The following is a 14,589-nucleotide window of genomic DNA, read 5'->3' as shown; positions in this document are numbered from 1 at the left end:
CACCTGCAGGAAGCTTCTCTCTCTGTCTGACAGCTTGTGTTCTGAGACCTGACGACTTTTTTCCTGAGAACTGAGACCTGACATTTTTTTGCGTGATACCTGATGACTATATTTCCTGATACCTGACATTTTTTTGTCTGAGACCTGATACCTGACGACTTTTTTCCTGAGACCTGACATTTTTTTGTCTGAGACCTGACAACTTTTTTCCTGAGACCTGACAATGTCCTAAAATGTACACTGTATGCAAGTTTAATTACTAACATTTATTAAATTCAACCTGCATCTGTAATATAGTGGCAACAGTAGTTACAGACACCACATAGTCGGTGGCGTGTCTAGAAAATCTTTGTTGGGGGGGCCAGGTAGGGGCACAGATTTGGAGAAGGGTGGCAGATGTAATTGGCAGATAATGTTAAAAAAAAATTCTACCAAGCGTCAACCATAATTCAATAACCCTATGAACCTAATAACCGAATGCGCTTTTAACTCTTATTAGAATGAGATTTTAAACACTACAAGTGCCTGGGATAATATAAAAATATTACATTTCATTAAATAAAAAAACATGTTATTTAAAGAAGGATTTTGTTTTACTTTCCAATTATGTACCACAATACATATATTTGTTTAGTTAATTATTTATCCCCAAATATTAGGATCGGTTGAACAATTGACAATATAAACATCCCTTCCTTGCATTTTCCTTATTCGTTCTCACACATACCTTCATTTGTAGAACAATGATGACTGCTGCTCAGTCCACCTTTCCCTGACATTGTTCTCTGCTTCTGGTTGTATTTTAGCCTTCTTAAGGAAGAAATTCTCAATATTTTGAGATCTTTTCATTCTTCCTATTCTTTTATCTCTACTGGTTGGCCCTGAAGTAATAAAGCAAAACTTATGTCACAAACAACAACTTTCCTGATGTATGACCTTGACTAGAAGCCAGGGATGTCAAATTCTGGCCCTCATGGACCCCTATCATGCACGTTTTAGATGTTACCTATACCAACAGAGCCAATTCAAATCAAATAATCCCCAAACACCTAGTTGTGCAGAAGTCTGTAAATGATTCTTTAAATCAGCTGTGTTGACGTATGGAAACATCTGAAGCCAGGAGGACAGGAGCCTTGAGAACCAGAACTGCACATCCCTGCACTGAACATGGCACAGGGGTGATTTACACTCTATTCATAACATGGAGCTGGCAGATAGGATAAGTAATGAGAGAAATTAGCTAGACCGCACAGTGTAGTGTAAGTGCTGCCTTATGGTAAACTTTAGTAATATTGATGTATAAAGAGCAACACTGGCTGGTGATGAAGTACAGTCAGCTGGCATGGTGACACTGCCAGTATTAACCTGCAACCAAATCTGCAGCTCCATACAGCAATGTTACGACTTGGATTATATCTTATAACCAGAGATGGGCGTTACTGTAATCTGATTACTTTTTCCAAGTAACGAGTAAAGTAAGGGATTACTATTGCAAAAACAGTAATTAGATTACCGTTACTTTCCCGTAGGAACGCTGCGTTACTGCGTTACTAAAACTGTGATTTTTTTTGCGAGAATGTCTCATGACAATGACGTAAGCGAGTGTGACATTCGTGACAACAGCTGTGTGCAGATCAACAATGGATAATATATCGAGTGCAGGAGAGAGTATGAGCGTGCAGCGTTTAAAGCATGGAAGTACTGACCTTATTTTGAGTTTGATTCCATAAAAAGTGACAAAAGCTTTAGTGTCCGTTGTGCGTGGGAAGAAAACTTCTTTTTACAGTGGAAAAAAAAACCCCTAAACTTCCAAGCAAGCACCGGGAGTGCGCTACCACGTAATGGGAAACTCACAGAGAAACTTGCGGATTCTTCAACTGACCGCTGCGGCACACCTGCACCAGAGCAAACCTCCGCCTACCCCACTCCTGCTTTACAGGTGAAAATAGAGCAACAGGACCGCTAGTCTTTGACTTTATTTATTTTCTGCTGTGTTTTACTTGCATCTATTTGAAAGACTGAGTGTAAACACAAAAAATCTTTTATTTTATGTGCTGGAATGTGCAGAAAATAGGTTTAAATGTTAAACTAATTTCTTCAAGTCAGAGAATGGTGCATATAATTTAATTTTTGCTTGATGCATAAAGTTAAAAGATTAAAACTGATAAAACAAGTTAAAAAAAGAGACTTTTCCATTTGATTACATTTTGTATGAGGGATTATGCAGAAAAAGTAGAATTGGGCTGAAAGATCTATCTCTTTATCACCTATTCAGGTTGTAAATCGTGTTTTTTAAAAGTAACTTAGTAACTAAGTAACTAAGTAATTAATTACTTTTGAAAATAAGTAATCAGTAAAGTAACGGGATTACTTTTTTGGGGAAGTAATCAGTAATTAGTTACTTAGATTACTTTTTTCAAGTAACTTGACCAACACTGCTTATAACTCATAACTCTTATGCGAGCTCCCCCCAGCAGCCTACTGTCTAAAATATTCGACGATTGCAATAATTCTTTAAGTGTTCTTTAAGTGGGGTGGCACCTGGGGTGGCCAGTCTGGTTGGAGGGGTGGCCAGGCCACCCCGCTGGACACGCCACTGCACATAGTCTAATAGAATAAAGCAATTCTTATTATTTTTGATCACTAGGGTCAAAACAGTGCCTCAAATTTGTATTTGATTGTAAGTAGAGCTTCAGCAAAAGCAGCCCTACTTATTTCATTCTCGATTAAACTGTTAAACAAAGTAAATGGGTTAAAATATTAATGCAATGACACACAGTACAGTTCCCTCTTGCTATACATTATCAGTAAACTGTTTGTCTTATCTGAGTTACCAGACTCAAAGAGTTAAAGAGGTAAATAATTGAATAGGTATATTATGCCTGCTTTTTAACCTTTTTTAAAACTTTTTTTCCACTGATATTGTCACGTCTTGTGATTTTTTTGCAATGTGTAGAATATAGCAGATTTTTTGTATTTTGATCCTGTTGTTATTGTGAGGATTGTTATAAACATGACTCTGTATACTCTGTAATCCCACCCCTACTCTACCTAGATAAATAAGGTAGAAACAGCACAATTACACAAACACCTCTAACCTTTTCACAGCTTCTTTGCTGCCTCTGTGAAGCAAAATTCCTAAATCATTCTATATAGACGAGTAATGAAAGTGGAGTTTAAGGATCACCTTAACCCACATCTGGACCTACGTTCTGCGTGTGTCACAGCCATTTCATGACACTTTGCAATATACGAGACTCACTGTCAGAGGGCGAGTGTAGAGGATGTGAAGAAGCAGCAGAGAGCAAGTGTAAATGTTTTAGAGAATGGGATGTTGATAAAAGAGAGAATGTGGGAGGTGTTTCTCAGTCAGATAAGGCACGGTATGAACCTGACCTTTTCCTGACCTTTCAGAAGTGGATAGCTGTTGCTCTGCCTCAGTCAGTTAATGACCTGCCAAACTGAGTGATCTCTGAAAGCGCTGGAATGACACCCAAAACACATCCTCCATGAGATGAGGTCAGGTCAAATCCATCAGCTGGGCTGACACATTTTTATGAAATCATCATCAGACATATAACGCTAATTATTTTTATTAAGTGCCCCCTTCAAAATCTGCATTTTACAGATACTCCCTGAAATCCATTCCTATGGTCTTTAACAACCCAGAAACCTCACTGCTGGCTAGGATTAATTCAGCGTTCAGCCCTAATATGTAAGGGTTAGGTTTGCCAAGACTTTGGAAAACAATAAGAAAAGGTTCTGAAAAGACCTCATAGGGCTGTCTTATGTATAATTCATGTTTTTGCTGTTTTATTTTACCCATATACCACTCTAACACTGTAGTTTAAGAGCTTGTTAAATGTTTCGATGTCACAAACTGGAAACTGGGTGGTTCAATCCTAGCTTCCGTTAAGGAGGCTTAACTGGACCTGCTGTTCCATTCAGAGGTTATAACGGAAAAGGAGACCCTGCAGTGAACCTGACACCCAGCCAGTAGACCAGGGCTGGGCAACCCCAGGCCTCGAGGGCCGGTGTCCTGCAGGTTTTAGATGTGTCCCTAATCCAACACAGCTGATTTAAATGGCTAAATGACCTCCTCAACATGTCCTGAAATTCTCCAGAGGCCTGGTGATGAACTCATCATTTGATTCAGGTGTGTTGACCCAGGGTGAGATCTAAAACCTGCAGGATGCTGGCACTCGAGGCCTGGAGTTGCCCACCCCTGCAGTAGACCATGGTTGCATTCCACTGGAACATTTGTCTTTTGCTATTTGTTTGTCTTTTCTCCCATTTGCTGAGATGTTTTCTTTTTCCACTAGCTTTAATATTCACATTCACTTGCTGGCTTTATTAACCCAGTGAAAAGTTATTGATTAGATTTAGAGGTAGAGAGTGTGGTTGGGGTGGGGGTAGAACAACAGTAAGGACACATCAGTCTCACTAATGTCATATCCCATTGCCCAAGTACACCAAGGGCATTAGCTTATGTCTTGGGAACGGGCTGTGTTGTTATTTCTAAAACCAATTACTTTACATACCTAAGTCACCAGTAGGTCATGTCACAAAATGATGACGTTATTTTACTTTTTAGCATTTTAATACTAATAAACAGTGTTTTCTAATCATGAGTCACTAACATGGTGTCACAGGTTCAGCCTAGATGGGAAAGATGGAACAGAGCTCCCTGCTCTGGGACATAGCTCCAGTCAGCCTCATAGTAACACTGTGACAAAATATCATCAAAGGAAAGAACCATGGCAACTCCTTGGCTGAGTCAGCAACCTCCTGTCCCAGCAGCAGAGGAGAAGGAGGACAGATAGAAGGAAACAGAGGAAACTGCTGTGTCTTGGTTTTGATAACCAGCCAAAAATCGCTGAACCTTTCATCTGGGGCCTTGGCAGGGTGGAGTATGTGTGTGTTCTGCTGTGAGCGTTGGGGCTTCTCCCTCCAGTTTCTGCTTCCCTAAGACAGTCAGACAGAGATGCTAATCCATCTTCATCTGTTATGGCTGCTGTGCTGTGTGCAAACTGTGGCCTCTGAAGGGAAATGCATGCACATACACAAACACTCTTTTGCCTAACATGCTGAGCTAGTGCAAATTTGTTAACAACGGCCCTTATATTGCAGGATGCCGAGTGACCCCCTGCTACTAATCACAAGTTTTATAATAACTCAGAACAGGGCAGTCATCACATTTCAGGATCAGTTATGATTGCTGATTAAGCTGCAAAAAAGGGAATGAATATAAATGGAAAAGAAAAAAGAAAAGAATTTGTGGGCTTGGAGATTTGAAGTATCACTGATGTTACAGATTTTAAAATTAAGCTCTTAGATTAAAAGTTAGGAATGTGATCATGGAGGGCCCTTGTCCTCTACAATTGTCATGGTTCTGGGTCATTTTGACCCAGCATTTTGAGTTTCTGGTGTTTGGGTATTATTCTGTATGTTGGCTTATGTTCTGATTCATCAGCTGTGCTGTTTTGATTAGTATTATCCTATGTTTCAGTTTAACTCTTGTTAAGAGTTTAGTTCTTAGGCTTTGGTTCCCGTGCTCCCTCTGTTCAGTGTCTAGTCTGTGTCTCTGTGCCTGCCCTGGTCCCACGTCTCCTGTCAAGTCATCCCTGTCCTTAAGTTCCCTCTGTACCGTGTCAGTATTATTGTAGTGTTAAGCTCGTGTCTCTGAGTCCGTGTCTGTGGGAACGTGGCATATTTCCTGTGTATCTAGTTTTGGCTTCCCTCATCTCATTATGTCTCATTTGTCCCAGCTGTGTTTCTTCCTGATTTCCCATCCTGTCGTGATCCCGCCTGTGTATTTTAGTCCTCAGTCTTCCCTTGCTTGTTGTTGAGTCAAGCGACACACACCGTGCTGTGTGTTTCCTCCGTGCTCCTGGTTTAAATGTAACTTGTTAGTCTCACAGTCTCTAGTCTCTTGGTTCTCTGTTTCCAAGTTTAGTTTCCAGTTGTTATATTCAGTTCTCTGTATTTTGGCATTTGGTTATGGATGAAATCCAGTAGAATGAGGCTCCCGTGTCATACATGTTCCAGCCATGTATTCCAGCCCTAACCCTAACCAGCACTTTAATGACATTAGATAGTGTTTTCCAAAGCGATTTAAGTAATATGAACGTACATGTGTAGATTCATTCCAAACAGTTCTCATGTTTCCTCGTTTTTCTGATTTTGTAATATAGGGACGTGTTAAGTGCGCAAAAGTTTAATATACCAACGATTTGTCACCTAGCGTAAAATATTACGCTTTGGGAGTGAGAACGTGTTGATATGCAGCATTCACTGAATCTTACATTAAAAAGATGACAAGGTAATAAAAACGTAAATGTAATGAAAAGAAAAGAAAACTGAATAGTGAACGAATACGGTGAGCAGATGCAGACAGAAGACAAGTGTTTGTTCAATAAGGAGAGATCATTTGGAAGAATTGAACATAGAAACCCAGTATTTACTTAAGCTTCCTGGCAAAGAGAGCCCAGTGACCCATCATACCAGAATGTAATCTCAGTCATTATAAGAATTAAGACAGGGCTCCCCAGAGTCTAGACGCTGGTGGAGGCTAGAGGTTTGGATGGAGCACTGAGTGACGAGGGTGAGGCAGAGAAGGGGAGGAGGCGGGAAGCACAAATGAGACAGAGGATGCAGAAGAGCACTGAGGTTTAGAGTATGCAGGATGGAGGCTGACTGCTTTGAAAAAGGCGGGCAAATAGAGCAATGATGTCAGCACTGATTTTGACAGCATGGGAAAGTGGAAGTGATGTAACAACTAGGAGAAAAAAAGTAAAAGAAAAAAAGTCATTGGACACAGATGTTTCAAGCACTTCCATGATCACAGGTGTATCCAGCCTAAGCACCTGCATGCAGACTGCTTCTACAAAAACTTGTGAGATAATTGGTCATTCTTAGGAGCTCAGTGAATTCCAGCTTGGTACTGTGATAGGATGCCACATGTGCCACAACTCCAGCTGTTCGTGGTTTCATAACAAAGATGCAATTCAGCCATGAAGTGGTAGGCCATGTAAACTCACAGGGTGGCATTAACAGATGCTGCAGTGCAGAGTCAATCACTACAAACCCCCAAACTTGTGTGGTCTTCAGATTAGCTCAAGAACAGTGCATGGAATAGGTTTCCACGTCCAGTCAGCTGCATTCAAGCCTTGCATCATCAAGTGCAGTCAGAGTGTCAGATGCTGTGGTGTAAATCATGCTGCAACTGGACTCTAGAGCAGTGGAGACATGGTTTCTGGAGTGACAGATCATGTTTCTCCATCTGATGGACGGGTCTGGGTTTGGAGGTTGCCAGGAGAATGCTACTTGTCTGACTGCATTGTGCCAAGTGTAATGTTTGGTGGAGAGAGGATTTTGGTGTGGGGTTGATTTTCAAGGTCGCTCCTTAGTTCCAGTAACAGGAAAACTTCATGCTTCAGAATACCAAGACATTTAGGACAATTTGATGCTCCAAACTTTGTGGGAATAGTTTGGGGGTTTGCCTCTTCCTGTTCCAACATGGCTGTGCACCAGTGCACAAAGCAGAATGAGCAAAGCTGCACAGAGTCCAAACCTCAACTGAAAAGATCACCTTTTGGATGAACAAAGGTTGCACTTCTCGTTCAACATCAGTGTCTGACCTCACAAATGCGCTTCATATCAAAAATTCCCATAAACTCTCCTAAACGTCATGGAAAGCCTTCCCAGAAAGGTTGAAGCTGTTTTAGCTGTAAAGGGTGGACCGAGATCATACTAAACCTTAAACATGGGATATCACTTAATTTCATATATGTGTGAAGGCAGATGAGCAAATACTTTTCCAGTATAGTGTACCTCATCTTTCATTTACAGGGATTTCAAAGGGTTCAGCAGTAAAAAGGAATGATAAACATAATCTGCTACTGTTTTCACATTTTTGTTCATCAAAAATACATTTATTAAACTTGACAGTGGCCATTTTACGAGTGTATTAACAGAATAATTGGACAACAAGACCAACACAGTAACATCCATCCATCCATTTTCTTCCACTCATGGTTACCAGCCAGGCAACCATCGTCCTTCACTGTGGTGTGTTGTTCACATTCTCAAGCTGTGTGCAGTTTAAAATCAGATCACTGTTGCTCATGATGGAAAAGATCAATTATCACCTGATTCATTGTTAACAAAGACAGTTCATACTGCTGGCCCCAGGATGGTTCGACCTGTAGTGTTAAAACACTTGATGTGAGTGCGTGATTGACTCAGTCTAACTCCGTGGGTTTGTTGTGGAAAGTGAGTCTCTCCATGCAAGAGAACTGAATGCCATTAGTGGTAGTCGGCTTACTTTAGTAGTTACTGAAAGTGAAGAGAGCCGCAGTGAAGTGGAGATTGATTTTGATTGCAACTGTGCTGTTGCTGGCTTGTTTAAAATGTCATCATATGCATAATTTTTTACATTTTTTTTTTAAATATCACTCTTCCTTCTTTTCACAGTTCCTTTGAGTTTGCTCTTTTCCAGCACCGTGGCATTCGTGGAGGGTGAGGTTGGAGCACACTCTTTTTGTTCCCCTTCTTAAAATAAAGGTAGGTCACCATCTCATTTTGCCAGTCCAGAGGCGCTGTCACCAACCTCAGTGTGATGTTGCAGACCTCACATGATTCTGGGCCTTCAGAAACATGGGTCAAATCTTGTCTACTCCAATGAAGTCCCTTAGACTTCTCTGCAACTCTGAAAGCATCTCAGAGTTTTGAAGATAATTGGGGAAGAGCAGAGTATTCTATTTGCAAGATGGCTTGATGCAGCATCAACAGCAATTCGGATGCTGAGCATGAGTCTGAAGTCATTTACTATTTCATCCACATTCCTATTGTTATCCATGGCTATTGAACATGCCATGAACTCTCTACCAAGAAGAGACCCAGTGGAAGACCCGGATCATGCCGGGGATGTTGTGTCTCTCAGCTGGCTTGAAAAACCTCACTCTTCACCTGGAATTACAAGAGGTGGTGGTGTTGGAGAAGAGCTGGCCATTTCTGCTTAGACTGCTTTCCTAGTGATCTAAACCAGTAGATCATGCACTTGGCGTAGTCCAGTAGTCTACAGATTAAAAGTTCCACCTTGCCTTTACTTGGTGGGAAACTCTTACTATACTACGTTTGCCATTATCAATTGGTTATCACCCTTAATCAGCTTTTCATCTGATTTTCAGAAACTTGTCTAGGGTTAGGATCAGGTTTTCTTTGAGTTTCTTAACAGATTGTTTTTCTGTTAAATCATCTGCTTAGCTATTTTTTTTTAGCTATTTGAAATATCTATCTGTGTGGTAGCAATAAATATCAGCTAAATGCCATAATAAGGTAAACTGATTCATGTGTGAGCTGAAATGAATGGATTAAATGTTGAATTAAGATAGGTGGTGGTGGTACATATGCTGAAAATAGACACTGTTTTTTCACAGCTCAGGATGTAGTTTAAATAGTCCAGTAATTATGAGATCAGTGGTTTGATCCCCAGTTCCTCCAACCTGCATGTCCATGTGTAGGAGTGGATGTGAACTGCTGATGCTGCTGGTGTGCTGTCAGAAATGGTCCAAGAAAAGGAAAAAACTCAGGGCCCAAAATTAACACTGATTCATTTGAAATTTGTCTCTTGAACACATCCAAATTTATCCTCCTCTAATTCCCTTTTATTCCCTTTGGTCATGTAACATATCTGGATAAACGTCCTGTGTATTTTCTTCTTTTTTTTCTTGTTTTTTTCTTTTTCTTTCTGTATATTGCTTAGAGTCCACTTCTCACTGTGAATTTTGAAATATTCACCTTTGTCATTTCATCTCCTGCCTCTTTCCAACTAGCAGGAGTACAGGAGAATGTGTTCTCAAGAAATAAATCAATCAGTGTCCAGAAGTAGCTGGAGGGAGACACATATCTTTCTTTTCATCTCTTACATCTACTATTCAGCCTCCCACGTCTGCCCAGGCTATTGAAAAGCACCGGCTGACCCAGGTATAATAGAGCATGTCATGGTCATGTCCCAGTCATTGGCCAGGGAGTCATCTAATTAGATATGCTTGATTTTTAAAAAGTGGCTTGCGCAGAAATCTGTTAACGAGAGAAGCTGAATATCCTTTGAATTTCCTGTCACCTTTCCCTCCCTGTGAGCTTTGGCAGGCACAGAAAAATCTTTCAATCTGTAGTTTACTCTGACAGCTTCTACACATTGAGTACTGCAAGCAAGTGAACTCTAAAGAGACACGAATATACAATCTGCAGTTTGAATGACGATATTCAACCTGACAAAGTGCACTAATTGGTGAAGTGAGCAAAACTACTTTGTGTTAAAGTTTGACCTCTGAGAGTTTTCTATCAGGTCATTGAACATGTTTGCTGTTCATCTTGAAATATATTCCTTACAAGAGAAACTGTTTTATTCCTGACTTCTTTACTGGACCAGGCTGGATAGAGTCAGTCGTCACGCAGTCAGTGACTGGTTTTAAAAGTCTTCATGCTCCCCAACTGCCAGTGTCTTACTGGGAGAAATATAGCCAGGAAAAATGAGAACTGAAAACTGGAAAGCTAAATTACGGGCCACAGCTGGGACACATGTGCTGCACTGATTTGAACGAATGGAACTGATGAGTGAAGAGGTGGGTCAGGTAACACCACCGCTGGGAATAGGCGGTCCTGTTCTTTCCTTTCAGGATGCATGACATTTAATTTGATTTGCCTTATGTTGTGTTGTTTTGTCATGTATCGCACACATTTTGGTTATTTTCATGTTCTATTGCTAAAATGTGCACTTTATATTAGGCCCATACTGAGTTATAACTTAAACAGACATATCTTTAAAAAAGGAAAGAAAAATGATGATGATGAGAGATGAACACTCTTAAAACAATTCATTACTCATTTTCCCTTTTAAAAAATGAATACTCCCCAAAAAGATTAACTGTGCTTCAAATCTGCTACTTTATAAGTCTGGATTTGCTGTTTTGTCCTCAAGACATTTCTCTGGTTGTAATCCGTCACTTTTAACAACTTTGTTCTTTCTGCCTGGATTCTCCACACACTGATGAACACTTAAACACCACCCCCACTGTTTGCAGCACTTTCCCTGCCAGTTTGACACCTTGCGATGTTTGTTAGCGTCTCTCCTCCAGGCTTTGTCTGTAAATAGCAATTTATTGTCAATACAAAATGAGGTTAAATAAAGGAGAGAATATGCAGATGGCAGAAATTACCATCATCTTTGTTTTTATGTGTTTATAGATGTTTTCAAGTTGTGTGTTGGTGCATGCATATTGTTACTTCCAAGACTTATCTATGGTAAATCCATGAATACTTACACCAAAAAACGTTGTCAGGTTGATTCCACTTACAACTAAACCTTTGTTAAGCACCTACAGAAAAACGACTGCACAATGTTAGCAACTGTAACTAGGAGCAAGAAGCCTGTCAAGCATTCAGAAGAGTGTGCATGAACCTGAAAATTCTCAGTCACTGATGACCTTATTTACAGCTGAATCCAACAAAGATCATTTAATCTCCTAATTGGTTTGTCAGGGTTAAGCTACTCCTTATGGAGTTTTCATCTGTATCTGATAACCAGGCTGGAACAGAATACCTGGAGGTGAGTTGATTTTTAAAGCTAACTTAGACTTTCTGAAACTACTTTTGTTTAGCATGTGACTAAAATGCAACCAAGCCTCACCTTTTAGGGGTTCATTACTGACCTGGTGGATATGAAGAAATCAATTGTTCCAATGGTAAGCAAACTTGAATACACAGACAGGCTGTATACCCATTTACCATGTGAGGTCCAAGGCCTGATGTTTCTGCAGTGATTCTTTGCAGAGCCCATGGCGTAACCTACAAGTGGGTGATTACCAGGGACCAAGGAGCCAAGAACATACAGGCACTGATGTAATCTTAAAAAAAAGGGTTTTACTATACCCCAAAAAGGCCAAAATGATTACAAAAATTCAAAATGACAAAAACAAACTATTTTAAGAACCAAGTGGGTCCATAAAAGAGGTTAACAAAACTCTACTCAACAAACTGACCTGCCCAAATGAGAAACACCTCCAGTTATATGGCAAATGAATAAACCATTGTATACAGTGGTCCCTCGTTTATCGCAGGAGTTACGTTCCAAAAAAACCCCGTGATAGGTGAAAGTAGCCAACTTAATTTTTTACAATTATTATAGATGTTTTAAAACTGTAAAACCCCTCACTACTCACTATACACTTCTCAGACAGACATGAACATTTTCACACTTTTCTCTCTTGTTTAAACTCTCAAAGTTCAAACCTTCGTAGAAAAATAAGTCCAGTGTTATAGAATGAAACCAACAGCAGCTGCCTATAATGGTGAAAAACGTTTCATTGACATTGTTTTGTTTGTTGGGGAGAAAACTTACAAACATACAGTACAGCACTTCAGAGTCACACTGCTAGCGATCGAAGATTTATGTAAATTTGACAAGCTGAATGCGTTCTGTACTGTACAGGAGAAATGGGACGAGATTGATTAAAAATGGTCTACAGCCAATCAGGACGTAAAAAAATACAGCATGTAAAATGGCACAAAAAATCTGTGAAACAGCGAGGCCACAAAAAGTGAACCGCCTTATAGCGAGGGACCACTGTACACCAAAGGTAAAAATTACAGAGATAACAGCTGACCCCCCACATGATCACAGTAGATGGTTCAGTCCATTTTATTGGCTTCCGTATTTAATCCAGCTCCACCCTCAGCCTCCTCTTTCACCCAAACCAGGAAGGACAGCCAGGTAACTTGAAAGAACAGAAATATAATTAATATAGCATATCCCCATATAAAATGACAAACAATGCAAAACAGATTCTATGCCACCACTCGGACTATAGCTCACTGCTGTCACGCATTACAGATTCAATTCAATTCAATTCAATTTTATTTATATAGCGCCAAATCACAACAAAAGTCGCCTCAAGGCGCTTCATAGATACAGAGAAAAACCCAACAATCATATGACCCCCTATGAGCAAGCACTTTGGCGACAGTGGGAAGGAAAAACTCCCTTTTAACAGGAAGAAACCTCCGGCAGAACCAGGCTCAGGGAGGGGCGGCCATCTGCTGCGACCGGTTGGGGTGAGAGAAGGAAGACAGGATAAAAGACATGCTGTGGAAGAGAGACAGAGGTTAATAACAGATATGATTCAATGCAGAGAGGTCTATTAATACATAGTGAGTGAGAAAGGTGACTGGAAAGGAAAAACTCAATGCATCATGGGAATCCCCCGGCAGCCTACGTCTATTGCAGCATAACTAAGGGAGGATTCAGGGTCACCTGGTCCAGCCCTAACTATATGCTTTAGCAAAAAGGAAAGTTTTAAGCCTAATCTTAAAAGTAGAGATAGTTTCTGTCTCCCGAATCCAAACTGGAAGCTGGTTCCACAGAAGAGGGGCCTGAAAACTAAAGGCTCTGCCTCCCATTCTACTTTTAAATACTCTAGGAACAACAAGTAGGCCTGCAGAGCGAGAGCGAAGTGCTCTAATAGGGTGATATGGTACTACAAGGTCATTAAGATAAGATGGGGCCTGATTATTTAAGACCTTGTATGTGAGGAGCAGGATTTTGAATTCAATTCTGGACTTAACAGGAAGCCAATGAAGGGAAGCCAAAACAGGAGAAATATGCTCTCTCCTTCTAGTCCCTGTCAGTACTCTTGCTGCAGCATTTTGGATTAGCTGAACGCTTTTCAGTGAGTTTTTTGGACATCCTGATAATAATGAATTACAGTAGTCCAGCCTGGAAGTAATAAATGCATGAACTAGTTTTTCAGCGTCACTCTGAGACAGGATATTTCTAATTTTAGAGATGTTGCGCAAATGGAAGAAAGCAGTCTTACATATTTGTTTAATATGTGCGTTGAAGGACATGTCCTGGTCAAAAATGACTCCAAGGTTCCTCACAGCGTTACTGGAGGCCAAGGTAATGCCATCCAGAGGAAGAATCTGGTTAGATACCATATTTCTAAGATTTTCAGGGCCGAGTACAATAACCTCAGTTTTATCTGAATTAAGAAGCAGAAAGTTAGCGGCCATCCAGGTCTTTATGTCTTTAAGACATTCCTGCAGTTTAACTAATTGGTGTGTGTTATCTGGCTTCATGGACAGATAGAGCTGGGTGTCATCTGCATAGCAGTGAAAATGTATGCTATGTCTTCTAATGATGCTGCCTAAGGGAAGCATGTATAATGTAAACAGAATTGGCCCCAGCACTGAACCCTGTGGAACTCCATAATTAACCTCAGTGTGTGAAGAGGACTCTCCATTTACATGCACAAATTGGAGTCTATTAGATAGATATGATACAAACCACTGCAGTGCAGTACCTGTAATACCTACAGCATGTTCTAATCGCTCTAATAGGATATTATGGTCAACAGTATCGAACGCTGCACTGAGGTCTAGCAGGACAAGCACAGAGATGAGTCCACTGTCAGAGGCCATAAGAAGATCATTTGTAACCTTCACTAAAGCTGTTTCTGTGCTGTGATGAGCTCTGAAACCTGACTGAAACTCTTCAAATAAACCATTCCTCTGCAGATGATCTGTTAG

Source organism: Perissodus microlepis, chromosome 1 (assembly GCF_051167445.1).
Source record: "Perissodus microlepis isolate ML-2025 ecotype Zambia chromosome 1, ASM5116744v1, whole genome shotgun sequence".
NCBI classification, from domain to species: domain Eukaryota; kingdom Metazoa; phylum Chordata; class Actinopteri; order Cichliformes; family Cichlidae; genus Perissodus; species Perissodus microlepis.
The sequence above is the reverse complement of the archived record's forward strand: the minus strand, read 5'-3'. Positions refer to the sequence as shown.